This window comes from Saccostrea cucullata, unplaced genomic scaffold, assembly GCF_032062105.1.
Source record: "Saccostrea cucullata isolate Sc308-1 unplaced genomic scaffold, CSIRO_AGI_Scuc_v1 ctg123, whole genome shotgun sequence".
NCBI lineage: Eukaryota > Metazoa > Mollusca > Bivalvia > Ostreida > Ostreidae > Saccostrea > Saccostrea cuccullata.
In genome coordinates, this window is record NW_026927579.1 from 294,061 (window position 1) to 311,749 (window position 17,689).

Here is a 17,689-nt window from a genome sequence, read left to right on the forward strand (position 1 = left end):
TATAAACCCTAACACTGATAACGAGGTCGCCTATAATGTTATCTCAGAGACAGAATTGTCAGTAGTTTGTTTCTCAAGGGTTTAGTAACTTTCTTATATCATTTTAAAGCTATTCTTGATGAAAACAAAAAAAAAAACCTGTCAATTGCGGCATCAGGTATAGATTTTTGAATTGATTTGATTAACATAGAAAACTAAATAACCATCCACTTAATAACTTGAAAACAATGCGTTGTTAAGTAGATCAACATTGCAATATTCGTCCATTGCAAGCTAAATCATTTATAAATGACACTTTTGAATATATTTTATAAAAAAATAATAGTTAGACATAAAGCAGAATGAAAACAAATCTCTCGAGAAGATATTGGAATTGATAAAGCACTAAATTTATTTTTCTACTATTTATTAACACATATAAAACTGTTTACACACATATTTAATGACCTTTATTTCTACAGATAGAGTACAGTCTTGTTCTGGTCAGATCTTGTGTCTAGAAAAAAAGATGTGTTTGTGGAAAACTGATGCCCCCGTATGGGGTAGTTCATGAAAATTAAACTCTTCACAGATTAAAATAAAGATTCAAAAAGAAGTTAAACTTATCTAAAATATAAGCAAACCATTGTGTATAATGTTACATATGTTTCATTTATGTTGCATGGAATATGTATATAGTAAATACATTTAAAGGAAACTATGGGAACTAGAACATTTTTTTTAAAAAAAGAAACTTAACTGAACATATAACCAAAACATGAGTATCAAACATATATTTGGTTTGAACATATGTATAAATACTATACAAATGGTTTATACATTTCAAAGCAGAATCACAAAATTTCTTTCACAGACAAAACTTGCAAGATGATTTTCGCAGGGGGCATCATGAAATTTTCGAGATTGAACAAGCAAACAGTTTTGTTCCTGTCCGCCATTAGGTTGCCCGCTGTCCCAAGGCAAAAAAGACATCGGAGATCCCTCAAAATACATCCAGTTATCTTCCTGTTCGTTGTCATTTCCGTCGATAAAAATATCTGTGATAAATCATTTAAACATAAGATACAATTTTATATAATGGTATGCTTAAGGTTTTAGTAAAAAAAAGTAACATATTAATTAAAGTCATGTTTATATACGTTAAATAAATAAGTGTAAACTGCATAGTTTCTAACATTCAATTCAAATATCTGCACAATAATGTGATTCAAAAGTGACGAAAAGTGTATAAATTAATAAAACAAAAATCTATGAAGAGACTGAAAAAGGTTGAGGTTTGATTGTCATATAAAATTGTTACAATTTCTTAATAATTGAGAAAATTTATTATTTGTTTCATACACAATCAAAGTAAAGCTAAAAAAAAATAATAAAAAAGCTAAACAAATAGATAAAAATTATTGTTGCTTGTGTAATTGTTTTAAAGTGAATAGGTATATAACAATTTTAATACTAGTACATGTAAGAAGCTTTAAGAGTTGTTGTCTCTATTAATTCTTTTTTTTTTTTGGTTTGAATGTCAAAGGTTTTATAACGGTAAAACTCTATTCATTGTAATTTTACCCATGACCTTAAGCTTGGTATTTATTGGCAGTTTACCTGTTGCCCAATCGTTTGAGTATTTTGATGAAATTTTGTTTAAATCAGCGATAAAACTCGGGCATTGTTACATTTACACTGCTTTCCGTTTTATATGATACGAGAAAAAGGCCTTGATCTGGAATGTTAAGCATTGTTTAATTGTGTTTTAAGTTGTATTTTAAAGCATCAAAAGCTTCAATCAAGTATTTTTATTGATTGATAAATTAGATGATTAATTAAACAGAAAAAAAATACAGGCGATAATTTTACGTTTTTTAACAATATGTACTTACGCTGATACTTGAAATTTGGAGATTAAAGAACATTCACCGAATTAGATAAAAGATATCTTTAAAATTCGTATCATGATATCTGCATTCCAGTACTTCTCTTTGCATGACTCTTAAATGCATTAAATAAGATTTGATATGGAAACTTTAATCGAAAAGAATTTTCTTGTTTTGAGAGAGAGAGAGAGAGAGAGAGAGAAAGAGAGAGAGAGAGAAAGAGAGAGAGATGACCTCATTTCTAGATTCCTTTGATTAGCTCATTAAGATGACTATGAAGAAATCAAACACGAATATATATAAATCAATTTTATCACGTCTTCCTGACAATATTAAACTCTGATGTTTTTGTGCAGTATGAAAAGTTTCAATTTTTTAATGTTTTTCCAATATGTCATAATTCACACGTATCAAAAAAAATGAGAGTAATGTGAATATTTGTGTTTGGTTGTTATCGAAGCCCCCCCCTTTTTTTTTTACAATTAATTGGATCAAGAGAGGAGGTCAGCAAGTTCATTACATGAATCATTTTTCTCAGAACATTTTTATTTACAACCTTTTATGTTTAGTTAGTATATAACAAGAAATAACTGCATGAAAAAAACACTCTCATATACCCGTTCGGGGAGGTATCAAATTAAGCACTTCTTCCAGTATTTCAGCTGTTGTGATGCCAAAAAGCTTCCCAGCAATAGCAACACAGGTCATGTTTGCCTCCAACCAGGACAACTTACTCTGGTTAAATTTCATACACTTCCTTGTGGTTTGTAAACTGATGTATCCAAAATCTTCGCAGGATGCTTAATAGAACATACAAAATAAAAATAAAAAAAATGAATTCATTTGAAATGCATTATTTTGAAGTATTTTGCAAATATATTTACAAATTAGCTATATCATTTTTTTTATGTTTGTTTACAGATACATGTAGCATGAAACACTAATGGTATTTTTAACAAGATGACACTACTCAACCCAATGTGTAAAAACTCCCACCCCAATAAGATTTGGATTTTTTTTGCGCACACATTATCTCATTTAGCCTTTACAATCTGATTTTTTTTTCACATTTTCAGACTATCAGTTTGCAGGACCTTTTTCTTAGAATTGGAATAATTTTATATCTCTTTCTATATATAAACACTAAAAAATCATGTTATCTTATAATCTAATGATGTTTGTTCAAGTGCACTAGTTACCGATATATATGTATATTTTACATTTCCTTAATTTTCATGTTTTTGTTTTGTCAAAGTGTGCCAAAAATGGTCAAATTCAATGGATTCGTCTACTAGTGCACGTTTGGAACTTCCGACAACATTCCTGCCAGTTTGTACCATAACACACCCGTGGTGCAAATGTCATCAAAATCTATGATATTTTTTGTGGACAGATAAAGAATGTTAAGAGGACTCACCTTGTCGTTGGTAAATTCTTATTGTACCAGATATAAATCCGGAAACATTTTCAGTATTCACAGAATATAATTCACACCTAAACTTTTCATCACTAAGGTATGAAAGACAGGTCATTATCTCCAAGCATTGAATTGCACAGGCTATTTTTGAAACTTTTGTAGTATTCAACAGAAGAAATTGTTGCATTAAGGATATTGTTGTACTGTTAACATGAACTTTGTTGAAACGGTACGTTTCATATAAACCTTGAACATCACCTGTAAAATAAAATGGTAAAAGACATTATTCAAGAATATTGCTACAAGACAAGCAATAAATCAAAAATATTTTTAAAACAATAATATTTGTCACTGTTTTTCTTTATATTTTCCTGTATATAAATATCCCTTTTAATAAAATGTACATGTATATTGAATCATTTTTCTTTTGATAATAATTGTACCGGATATTACTTATGTATGCACATTTTACATAAATGATTTAAAGTTCTTAAAAATTTTCATATATCACTGTACGTTTTTATACCATAAAAAGGGGGTTTTAGATTAAAACAAGTATAACATACCAATTGCAAGAACGCAAAATGTCAAGCATACAGTCCTCTTCATTGCTCAGAAACTAATTAACAGGAGAACTCCTCCATAACAACACGAACGGTACCTGTGATACGCAACTGCTTACGGGTATCAATCACGTCTTAATTAAAAAGAGATTTAATTAGTGGAGTTATGAAACATCAATAAAACTAACAAGACCTTCATTCCAGGGAAAAAAACCCATCACATTGCACGTAACTAAGCAAAACAAAAGCCTTTGTGCTTGAAAAAATCATTAATTTTCTTCTGATAAAATTTTTGAATTATTTTAAACATTGTCTCTATTTTGTTATTTCAATCAATTTTTCAATTTTTTTACAATGGTTTTACTTTTTAAAACAAAGAATTCAATGCTACTATTATTTTTAAGAGAAATCTTTAAATTTATTTTATTGTAAAAATAGATAATACGGAACCATTTAGTAAAAAGCTAAAAAAACATCATAGCAAAGATTCGCAACTTGTAATTATATTTTCTTTCATACCCTGAATAATATAAAAAAAAAAACAACGCGAGTCGTTTTTTTTTTTTTTTTTTTTTTTTAAGAACTTACTGATAGAGTACATATATATTTTATTGCTGTTTGGAGTCTTGAAGTTCATTTTCATTCTTTAATTCTGAGTTTTGAATAAATCACACAAATATTTTTCCTTACCTTCAATACATTATTAACAACAAACTCTGAATAATTTTGCTTTGAATCTATGTTTAGCTCACCCGTAGGGTTAAGTGAATTGTTCTGAAAATAGACCTTTTGTCGTTGTCTTTTTGAAGTCGCATTTTTATAAAAAAAAAAAATTACTTTTTTTGTTCTTGCAATGTGAGAGTGATATAAATACAACATAGTTAGAACTGGACCGGATCTTTTAAAAACTCGCTAAGCCAAAAAGGAGAAATCTTACGTAATAAATCTTCTGAAACCGCGTCAATGTTTTGGATGTGGTGAAATAAATTCACGATTAAAATTTTACAAGGGAATATATAGTAGAAATCTAATAGAATGACACAAGAGCCAAGATAAGCCATATACATGTATAATCTGGAAGTTATTTCAGGTATTAAATATTAATTTTGTTTAAATCATGGCTCCCTGGGGTACACCTAAAATACGATGGGTCCTTATGGGTAATAAAATTGAAACATATATGGAATTTATAGGAAGAACAGAATAATAAATGGTTAGTTATATTTAACTTGAAGCTGTACTGCAGATTGCAGTTTGTTTAAATCATAACTCCCAAGAATAGGATGAAGTTTCATTAAGTTTTCAAAGTTAACATAAAAATGAATTGTAAAAAAACTTTCTTCCTGAAGAAACAACAACAATAAGTCATGATTAAGTAGAATCATTATCAGAATGCTTATAATCTTTTTTTTAATCATTAAAACTTTGGTGTAAGATGGGGCAACAAAGGTACTCTTAATTTTATATAGAGATATTAAGAAGAGAAATGAATTATGCTGATAAAGAACATTAGGACCATAGAGAGTCAACAGGTGAACATTGTGGTCCATGGTACTCGTGTTTCTGAATTCTTTTTATCTCTATAAAGTCTTGTCTCATACAAATTATAAAGATAAAAGCCAAAATCTCCAAGACTTATCTTCTTAGAAATATCTGAATTCATGTATAAGAAGGAGAAAATGATTTTTTATTAATCAACTGCATAATCAAACCTTATCCTTTTTATTACCAAGTTATAGCATCAAAATGAAAAAAAAAATCTTAAACCATTGATACTTTGATATTATGTGAACGGATATGATTGATTTTTTTTTACCTTTAATCTCGTTTGAAATTGCGTGGTTTTCCATGAATATGGAGATGTATACCTTTTGCTTAGCTGGTTTTAAGACTTACTACAAAGACAATCAAAAATGAAAAATGTAAATAAATTGTGTTCAAATTGAAAGTTCTCTAAGTAGAAAAGTTTAAAATCATACATTAGAATAAAAAGAAAAAGATATACCACATTTTGTTCAAAGTCTGCAAGTTTGGGTCATATGTCATATTTCTCATCTAATAAAGACATGATCTTTATAAGTTCTCAAATAAAACTATCTGTTTAATTGTAAACACATGAAAGTAAATCACTTTTATAATGAATATATTTATGTTCCTTTTTTCTCCTACCAAACGACTGAACTTTTGTTTTTTGGTTTAATTTAGCAGACAAAAACAAACAATATCAGTAGAAGTGAAAAATGGCATTGATTGAATTAAATAACGAAAAGTAGTAAAACAAAGTTAAGAATACAAGAATAATTGGGGTCAGAGAAAGGGACTCAGATATAGAGTCTGAAGCAAAATATTGCACAAGCTGACCACTGCACCACCGTAACATTGTAACAATACGCACAGAGAAAAGGGAGGTTCAGACAGACTAGATTAAGATTTCCAAATATGGAAAAAACTACAACAAGGTAAGTATAAATGTGTCTTTAGTTGACCCATTCATAAACATAATGTAATTTGAAAAAAATATACACAAAAATGCCTGAGATAAGTTAAAGTAAATAGCATTGGTTACCTGACAATTAAAGTGAGAGGAATTCATAGCTGCATTTTTTAAATCAATATATTTTGCATTATTTATTTGACTTCGAATTTTGTTTTAGTTCAAAAAAATACTTTAAACTAACAGGTCCTTTACCTGCATATGGGATTAGCATCTCACAGTTGATTCCATATGCTATACACATTAAGGATCGGTTAACGTATGAACATTTTTTCAGCTGCATATGGAGTTTAGAGGATGATGAACGTACTACTAGTATTATTTTCTATAAACAAGACAAAATTTTAAACAAAGATAATTACTAACAGACATGTTTTTTTTTAAAATGGAACACCAATAAATAAACAATCAATTGATTTTAGCATTTATTATTTCCTTAATGAGATTTTGAAAAGTTGCAGCCTCAACTGTTGTAGATCGTTTTCCAAAATCTGTTGTAGATCGTTTTCCAAAAGCAAAGAGTGGTAACACGGGCAGCATTTCCGTGAGCAGGGCTCCAATTACCCCAATAGCCCCTGCTGTTCCCACAGCTGTCCCCACATATACAGGCTCTACATTAGGTAATAATGGTCCGTGAGGGATGACTGGTCCGTGATCAATGACTGGGTCTGGTACAAAGACCGGTGTCTTTTCCGTCACAGGAACTGGGTTTTTTACTGTCATAAGGTAAGGATTCAACACTGTTTCTGGAACTTTACCTAAAATGTTAACATTTTGCACATTTCAAACAATTCAATTGAAAACGAAGAGCAAAATATACGAATGTGCATCTTATCAAGATTTTGGATTAATGAATTAGGTTTTATGGGTCTAGAATCATTAGGCTCATTTTACATTCAAGTTCAATATCTAAAGTGATAATTCAGAAGAAAAGCTCGAAATAAAGATTTGTAAGTCAGTGTGATAAAATTATATAATATTTATTACTTACACGTAATTCCCTCGTTTTAAGGCAGTTTTTACTGCCCAGAAAGCAGACGTATATACCCAATATACTCGCATATACGTCTGTCCCCTTATCAATCGATCGTATTTTTCCATACTCGGAAAAAAATCTAAAGGTTAAACGAGACTAACCAGGAAGGTGAAGATTGACTGTAATTTCTTCTACCCAATTGGGTGCCAAGGGATCAAATGAGATGATAAGGTTACCGTATGGTTCATAGATAAGTTAGCGTTGTACTGAGCCAGATGTAAAAAAATTTGTGACAAGGATTTAAGTTTGTGTTATTTTTGTTTTTTCCGTGGAAAATCTTGTTCTCTACAATTGAAATGTGTGTAATCTCATGACTTAAAAGCGTATTGAACGCTGTTTTTTTTTTTTGCGTATTGAACGCTAATATTGCGTATTGAACGCAGCAAGTTTTATGCATATTGAACGCAACTAACAATGAGTGCGAACTCGGAAAACCCATCGTCGCCTATCCTCAATACGGAAGGAAAAGAGTGAATGAATGTACAAATGGACAATTCGCCCATGCTGTCAATGCTAAAAGACATGCAGAATAGCATTGCCCCATTAACATCGTCTGTGTCGTCCCTCCAGCAAAGGGGGAAAAGGCGGAAAGCCGATTCGGAAAGTAGCCAGCCTGGACCGTCCAAGGCTAAAGATTTAAGTGACATATCTTCTGACGAAGAAGAAGTTGATAAAGATGGTTTTTCAGACCTAATTGAAGACCAAGATATGGAGGAAGAACTAGATAATGACTCCATGTTAGACGAATTGGCCGAATGTTTTGGGTCGGAAGAATAATGTGGAGAACCAATTCATGAAAAACTAGCTAAATTGACTAACGAGGGAGTTAGAGCAACTTCGAATGCGGAAAAAATAAAAGAAGTAAGTGAAAAATACAACAGGCCAAAGAATGTGCAGAACTTAGTGCCTCCTAAAATAACGAAGAAATTTGTGCGCACTCAGGCCGCAAAATACGCAGTCAAGACATGCGTTTTCAAAGAACACAAGCACTCTTTGCGAAAGCCATGATGCCACAGTTCCAACAGATAAATATACTGTTGAATTCTAAATTCTTCTCCCAATGGGGTGCCTCAGTCTCAAATGATAAGCTTACCACGTGATTCATAGATAAAGCAAACGTGATTCGTACGGCAGCAAATTTTTACGCTCTTGGATTTTTTTAGTTTTATTTGTGTTCTAGTTTAGTGTTATAGTTTAGTTTAGATAATATGTGTGAACTTTTAATTGGATTCTTTTCGTGATTGCAAGACGGATTAACTATCTTTGGAACTTTCTTAATTGAACATTATATATATAAATTGTCTAGTGGCGACGCGCCCAAAGACATGAGCACAGACTCAGAAACAATGGCCGTCAATGGCAATGATCGTAATGCTAAAGATCTCGAAGGTGACGCACCTGAGACAGCTGTGGAATCACTAGTTGCCACAATGCAAAAACAATTATTAGAAAATCAAAAATCAATGTTGTGTCTTACACAAACTGTACAAAAGATGCAAGAACGCATGAATGGCGAACAAACAAATAAGGGGGAGAAGCGCAAGGCGCTGGATAATCCCCAGTCTGCATCAACAAGTAAAAAGCAGGCACCTGACTGTAGCAAGTCCGAGTCGGAGGCAGACAATACCAAAGACGAATTTGAGGAACTTCTGTCTGAAGTGACAGAAGAAAAAGAAAGCGATCCAGACGATCTCTTAGAAGAGCTAGCAGAATGTTTTGGTTCTGATGAAAAATGCAGCGAACCAATTTATGAGAAATTGGCGAAAGTCGCAAATGAAGGCATGCGGACAAAATTAAACAATGACAAAATTAAGGAGATCGGTGAAAAGTATAGCAGACCGAAAAATGTCGCAAATTTGATCACACCGAAAGTGAACAGCGAAATCTGGGCACATCTTAACAGGGAAGTCAGAACACAGGATGTCCGACTTCAAAAAACCCAGGCACTGGTATGCAAAGCTATTGTGCCACAACTCCAACAGCTGGATTTACTTCTTAAGTCAAAAAAGAAGGGGGGCGAAACAGCTCCGATTGGCGAGGTTACGAAACTAGCGATGGACAGCCTCAAATTAATGACTTTTGTATATTGCGACCTTTCATATCGGCGCAGAGAGCTGATCGTTCAGCCGGACAAAAACGAGGAGTTTAAGGCTCTGTGTTCCAATGACCATCCGGTGACTGACAACTTGTTCGGAGACGACCTTGGGAAAGCAATAAAGTAGGGTCGAAGATATCCGGAACATTTCCTAAGGATAGAAAACCTTATAACAGGAAACCTTTTGGCCATGGATACAAGTCAAATTACACTCAGTACGGAGGATCGGGAAAACAGTCCCATTTTTTAGGCCACAGATCCACTCCTCATTTCCGGAAGAAGGCCCCGAGCACTCAATACAAACAGCGGAAATGAAAACTACAAAAGAAGTGAGTAAATTTGATATGAATTTCATGAACACAAATGATAATTTCCAAGCAGGGAAAATATCCCACTGTATTGAAGCTTGGGCAGAAATAACTTCTGATGCAACAGTACTTTCAACTGTTCGAGGGTATTCCATAGAATTTGATGAATTTCCCTATCAAATGTGTTCACCAAAACCAATTCAATTTAACAATGAAGAAATGATTTTGGTAGATCAAGAAATCAAACAATTATTGCATAAGAAAATTATCGAAGAAGTGATAGATTCGGAGGAAAATGAGTTCTTATCAAATATCTTTATTAGACCAAAGAAAAATGGGAAATATCGAGTAATTCTCAATCTTAAAAATCTGAATAATTGTGTAGAATATCATCATTTCAAAATGGAGACTTTAAAAGCCGCAATAAATTTAGTGACCAAAGATTGTTTCATGGCCTCAATAGATCTACAAGATGCGTATTATTCCTGTAAGATCAATGCTAATGACAGAAAATATTTACGATTTTTGTGGAACGGACAAAAATATCAGTATACATGTTTGGCAATGGGATTAGCGTCAGCGCCCAGAATATTTACCAAATTAATGAAACCCGCATTTTCAACTCTACGGAAACAAGGTTTTTCAAATGTTGCATACATAGATGACACATTACTTATCAGTGATTCTAAGACTGAATGTGTAAAAAACGTTAAAACCACTGCTACATTGCTAGACAACCTCGGTTTAACAGTGAATATAGAAAAGTCAGTCTTTATTCCTACACAGAAAATCGAGTTTTTGGGATTTATCATCAATTCGAAAACAATGACAGTTTCTTTAACGGACGATAAGGCAAAATCTATACAAGACACTTGTAACAAAATCATTGCCTCACAAAGTCTAACAATTAGGCAATTAGCGCAACTGATAGGAAAACTCGTGGCAAGTGAGCAAGAAGTCCAATTCGCACCTCTGTATTACAAGTCATTAGAAATAGAGAAAGAAAGACTTCTAAAACAAAACGTTGGAAACTATGAAGCTCGTATTTCACTCTCGCCAGATGCCCTAATTAACCTACAATGGTGGATTAATAATGTGAATAATTATCCTCGAAAAATAATGCATGATAACCCCCTCGTTACGATAAAAACTGACAGCTCGGGGAATGGCTGGGGCGCTATCAATGAAAACAGCCGGGAGTGCATTCAGGGATTATGGGATGACTACGATAAGGAAGCTCATATAAATTTCCTGGAACTGAAAGCAGCTTATCTCGCTTTGACACGCATGTGCAAATACTTGAAAGACTGTCATGTAAAATTGTATTTAGATAACACTGTCGCTGTTACGTATATTAATAAAATGGGAGGAAAAATTGAAACCCTAAATGAATTAACAAAACAATTTTGGGAATTTTGTATAAAAAGAAACATTTGGGCAACGGCATGTCATATAGCAGGTGTAGAAAATGTAGAAGCTGATTACCTTTCACGAAACTTTAATCCTGATATGGAATGGATGCTTGATCCAGAGATTTTTGACGAGATTACAAGACTATACGGGAATTGTGACATAGATTTATTTGCATCCCGATACAATAGACAAATTTCTCCATATGTGTCATATGCCCCTGATAGACATGCAATAGCGATAGACGCTTTTACAATTTCATGGAGTGAATTAAAATGTTATATTTTCTGTCCTTTCTGTATTCTCAGCAGGGTACTGCAGAAAATATTGATAGAGAATGTGGAAGCAGTCATTGTAGCCCCGATATGGCCGACGCAACCCTGGTTTCCCAAGTTACTACAGCTGATAGCAGCGAGCAGCTATTTATTACCGAACAATCAGCAACTTCTGAGGCTACCGAACAATCCAGACAAAGTACATCCGATACCCAAGATGAGACTGGGTGTTTTTCGTGTGTCCGGAAATCGCTCCAGAACCGAGGCTTATCGGAGGACACTATCGACGTACTCCTCTCCTCGTGGAGGGAATCCACAAAGAAACAATATTGGACATATCACCAAAAATGGATGTTATTTTGTCAGCAAAGAAAAATTGATATTTTTGACGCAAATGTAAATAATGTTTTGGCGTTTTTGACAAAATTGTATAATGCAGGTTTAGGTTACAGCGGATTGAATACCGCCAGAAGTGCATTATCTTCGTTTTTACAATTAACAAACTCTGTAAATATTGGCTCACATCATTTAGTTTGTAGATTTTTGAAAGGTGTTTTTATTATGAAACCTGCTTTACCTAAATATAGTGTAACATGGAATGTAGATATTGTGTTGGATTATTTGAAATCTCTAGAACCTTTAAAGGATTTGACCTTGTTACATGTATCTCACAAGTTATTAATGTTACTTGCGTTATTGTCAGGACAAAGGGGTCAAACGTTGCATTTAATAGATATAAGAAATGTACATGTCGAAGACAAATTATTGAAAATTGTTATAGGTGATCTGTTGAAAACATCAAATCCTAAGTCACATATGGGCGAACTAAATTTTTCAAGCTATCCTCATGATGATGTGTTGTTCGTGTTATGAAACACTATCTTCTAAGAACGAGTAACCTGAGAAATGATGTTACAAACTTATTCATTACAACGCAGAAACCCCATCGCGGGGTGTCCAGGGACACTGTTGGCAGATGGATGAAATCCGTTATGTGTGCGGCTGGAATTGACATTAACATATTCAAACCCCATAGTACTAGGGCGGCGTCCAGCAGCGCAGCGCTCGCGCGCAAACTTCCAATGTCTACCATCTTGAAGACTGTTGGATGGAAAAGTGACTGTGTTTTTAGAAAATATTATAACAACCCTATCATTGTGGATGACAATTTTAATCAAAGAATGCTTTCCAAATATGATCAAGTTTGAATGTCACATATATATGTCATGTATGCCGGTGTTTATTTCATTTTAATAGATTTGAAACAAATTTGACTTCTACTTTATATTGATTACTACTAAAAAGCAAGAAAATATTTATTTTATAACTAAATCATAGACATTATGAATTACGATTATTTATACGTGAGACACAGCTAAAGTAAGCTTTAATGCGGATGCAAGTTTAACTTTATATTAATACTTATAGAAAACTTTAAAATTTGGATTTATCAACTCTAAAGTCTCATTTGAGACTGAGGCACCCCATTGGGAGAAGAAATTCTAAAGTTAAACGAGACTTACCTGGAAGGTGAAGTTTGACTGGAATTTCTTCGACCAATTGGGGGTGCAGAGGGATCAAATGCCCTCCCGTATACTTGCAGTATACACCCACCCGTAAAGTATAAATTGATAAATCCAAATATAACTCTAAAAGTATGAATCACGTGGTAAGCTTATCATTTGATCCCTCTGCACCCCCAATTGGTCGAAGAAATTCCAGTCAAACTTCACCTTCCAGGTAAGTCTCGTTTAACTTTAGAAACAAAAGGAAAATAAAAGCGTCTAGCTCTGCACCACGCTAACTTATCTATGAACCACGCAGTAACCTTATCATCTCATTTGATACAGACGCCCCAACTGGGAAGAAAAAAATAGCCATTGACCCGCATATTTTGCAAGAAACTGCAGCTAATATCGGATAAATAATCTATAATGATAATTATTTTGACTTAACATGATATGTCATGTTGACAAAAAATTACGAGATGGCATAAATACGAGGGTTGTCCAAAAAGTTCGTGGACAATGACGTTTTTGTGAAAATAAATGGTTCTATATAAATCTTTTACATATCAAAATATTTCTTATGAAAAAATATATCAGAATGATTTAATTTTTGTTGACGGAACGTAACATTTTTATAAAAATCGGGGTCTTTAAAGGTCGCGGATAGTGCGCACGGACCAGTCTGACGGTATGCTAATTTTATTTTAACGTCAAACATTTGGATTTTGACTAAACACATGTTCAAGGACACATACTTCATATCTTTTTTATGGCGCAACGCACTTCCAAGTGCTAGCAATACTCTTTAAGCATAGACTATAATTTATTTAAGTTTTAAAATTCAAAACAATGCACAAAAATTTACGAGCGTCACGAACTGCACAACACAGTCCGACGCTGCGCTAGATTTATAACAACGTCATGAATAGAAATCTCCATTTGCAGTAAATTACATGTGTTTTTAAATTCTTGTAGTGTCTTCGAATTTGTACACACCGTTGAAAAATCGTATATACCAATATAAAATTGATACACTAAATATATTTCAATAATTTTGAATTGTTTTAACAAATATTTTGTCTCTTAGGTCGTTTCAACCGTATAAAAACTTTTTTTGATCGGACGCTGCCCCATGCGGATCGACGGCCGACGTCGCTTTTTTGTCGAGTTTTGACATATATTTGTTAGGGTTTTTGTTTAGTATTTGTACTGTCTATATAGTAAGCGATACTTAAGATATAACAAAATAAGGAGAGGACGTTCTAAGTTTTTAAGAACTTGTGTCCAATCCTTTTGTTATAACATCAAAAACAATAAAATATGTTCAAACCAACAAAATGATTATAGCCTCTTTATTTGTGTTACATAAAATTTTTATTAATTTTTTGACTTGCTTTATATAGAAAACAATCACTTTAATCCGAAGACTTTATATTAGAGTTTATGTCATTTGAACCTTGGTTCGTGTGCACTATCCGCGACCTTTAAAGACCCCGATTTTTACAACATTATTATTTTCCATCAATAATTCTGATTTGTTTTTTCATAAGAAATATTTTGATATACAAAAGTTTTATATAGAACCATTTATTTTCAGAAAAAACGTCATTGTCCATGAACTTTTTGGACAAGCCTAGTATGCCACTATACATAAGGACAGAAAAATTTGATAATTCTTTTACATTAAATTACGTTTTAATAGAATATTTCAGCAAAAAATAAATATATTTACGAGCGTATTAAACAAAAATTTACAGAGTTTAAAGTTTTATCCTGGTCATAAGATTTTTTGATAGGGCAACTGCACTTCTGGTTTAAAATTTAACTTCCGAGTATATACGCCACATAAGTTGTAAATAAGATCAACAGTTTGATCGTTAGTAGAGAAGTAATTTGACAGATCTTTCTAGTGTAATGTATTGAAAAAATTTAAATGAATAACAGGTGCAAAGTGGTTCAAAAACAAAACAAGAGGTCCATGGGCCTTATAGGTCACCTGAGTACTGTAGATCACTAATTTTTCGCCACACCTTATTTTCGCGTGATTGTCATTGAATTTTTGTAAGCGAGACATAATTTTCACGAATAGTTGTTATTCCTCTATATAATCGTAAGGAATACTTTTATACGAGAAATTTTCGCAAACACATTTTCTCGCGTAATTACGCGAAAATAAAGTTGTCGCGAATAAAAAGTGATTTACAGTATCATGCAAAACTTACCAACAATTGAATTTGATTCATGTTTTAACCATCTTCGCTAGCCAAGGGTTTCTGATATGCTACTCTCCTCATAATCCTTTGGCATACGGTGTTGATAGAACTTTTTTTTCTCAAGTTCTGATTGGGATTCGGTACACCCGGTCGACCAATCAACTATGGTTTTTTGTAAATGACGATATTTGCGTTTGGGATACTTTTTGACTCTGTAATCTTGGAAATGAAAAACGCAAGTAAGCAACGATCCGTAAGATAACATGCAATTCTATTAATAGCTATGGTGTCATCCAATATCTTCTAAATATGTGATTAAGAATCTATATTGAAGCTTCAGATTTGTGCTTTAAATATTACATAGACAAGACTCAATTATTGCTTCTAAATTATTTTTGAAAAAACTTTGATTTAATCTTTTTTTTTTAAAACGAGTCTTTATTTCTGTCGATGAAGCAATCTGTGCGTACCTGATAGATTGGAGATCACGTACTGAAAACAATCCCGTCTGTTGACTTCACCGTATGCCAAGGGTTCATGAGGAGAGTAGCGTATCAGAAACCCTTGGCTAGCGAAGATGGTTTTAAACCAGAGGCCATGAAATTCACAATGTTGAAAGAGGCACCATTGCTCATCATAATTTTACACTCAACATGCTTGGTTACTTAATACCCAGAGGTAGATCAGAGAAAATGCATTTCCACTTTTTGTGCATGTCACGGCCCCTGGGTCAGGGCGGGTCTACAGTTGTGCACCCCATCCCACAGCAACCACTGACCCTGGGGCCACATCTTTCAAAATTTTGGAAATTTTATAAATTTTATGTCATCATGTTGTTGATTAATACCAAAGGCAGATTTCAAAGCAATAAATTATTTTCAGACTATATCCCCCCAAGTACCTCTGTCCCAGGGACCAGGGAATTAACCATTTTTGGAAGAAGCAGGTTTCTTTGTCATAAATATATATTAAGATCATTGGCATAATGCCCAGGATCAAAGGAAAAGATTTTCAAAGAATTCATGCATTTTCACTATATAAACATTAGAGTCCAGCCCTAACACAAGACGAACTGAAATTCAAAAATCTCAAAGAGGCACCTTTCCTTATCATAACTATGTACATAGTTCATTGGTTAAATACCCAGACGCAAAAAAGAATATTTTTAAAGAATATATGCATCTTCACTATATAATCAATAAAGCCCCACGCTTACACCAGAACCCTCAACCCAGGGGCCATGAAATGCACAGTTTCGGAAGAGGCAGCCTTATTCAATATAACAATGTACTTGGAGAAGATTTTCAAAGAAATGATTCATTTTTTACTATATAACCTATGATTCATTTTTTACTATATAACCTATATAGCCCCGCCCTAGCACTAAAACCCCTGACCCTGGGGCCATGAAATTCACAATTTCACAATTCAATATAACTATGTACTTGGAGAAGAAGATTTTCAAAGAAATGAATCATTGCTAACTATATAACCCATGATTCATTTTTTACTATATAACCTATATAGCCCCGCCCTAGCACTAAAACCCCTGACCCTGGGGCTATGAAATTCACAATTTTGGAAGAGACAGCCTTATTCAAATAACTATGTGCTTGTTTTGTTTATTTAATGCCCAGGAGCAGAAAAGAAGATTTTCAAAGAAATAATGCATTTTCACTATATACATGTAATCTATAGCCCCACCCAACCACTAGAACCCCCTGACCCTGGGGTCATTAGATTCACAATTTGAGAAGAGGCAGTCTTATTCAACATAACTATGCATTTGGTTAGTTTATTTAATGCCCACAAACAGAAAAGACGAATTTCAAGGAATTTATGCATTTTCACTATACAATATATATATAACCCCGCCCTAGCACTAGAACCCCTGACCCTGGGCCAATGAAATTAACAATTTTGGAAGAGGCAGTCATTTTCAACTTAACTATGCACTTGGTTAGTTTATTTAATGCCCAGGATCCAGTTGTATCAATATTTAAAGACTGATTAAAGTTTCATTAAAGTGATCATTTTTAATGTGTCATTAAATTCCGTTGTTTCAATGTTTTAATGAACGAATCGGTGCATTAAAGCTTCATTAAATTCCTAAATTTTAATGAAGGTGTGGGGGCTTCATAAGGTAGTCATTAAGTATGGTGGCCTACTTTATGTTTTGCCCGCTTGACAGAAGGAGGAGAATCAGTGCATTTTGTGACCATTTTTCACTGCACATTATGGACGAGGAAATTCGGAAAGGATACCGCTTTAAAACGTAAAGAAAATAATGGACGGTCTGTTGAACCTCGAAATCACAAATACATCACCTACCTTGTCAACAAAATTATAGGTATAAAGATCGATGCTTCTTTGAATCAAATTACAATAGAAATCCCAACTGTAACGTTAATCCCAGTGAATCCAAAATACCTTCGTGTATATTGTAAACTAAGTGACGTCATTTCTTTCGTCATCATCTATGAGGTGCTAAGGTCTTTGTTA

General features: G+C 33.3%; 2 pseudogenes; both read left to right on the forward strand.

Annotated features, from left to right (window-relative positions):
• Positions 1-7,864: 7,864 nt before the first annotated feature.
• Positions 7,865-8,478, forward strand: LOC134274834 (uncharacterized; annotated as a pseudogene).
• Positions 8,479-8,539: 61 nt separating this feature from the next.
• LOC134274843 (uncharacterized) lies at positions 8,540-11,570 on the forward strand (annotated as a pseudogene).
• Positions 11,571-17,689: the final 6,119 nt, after the last annotated feature.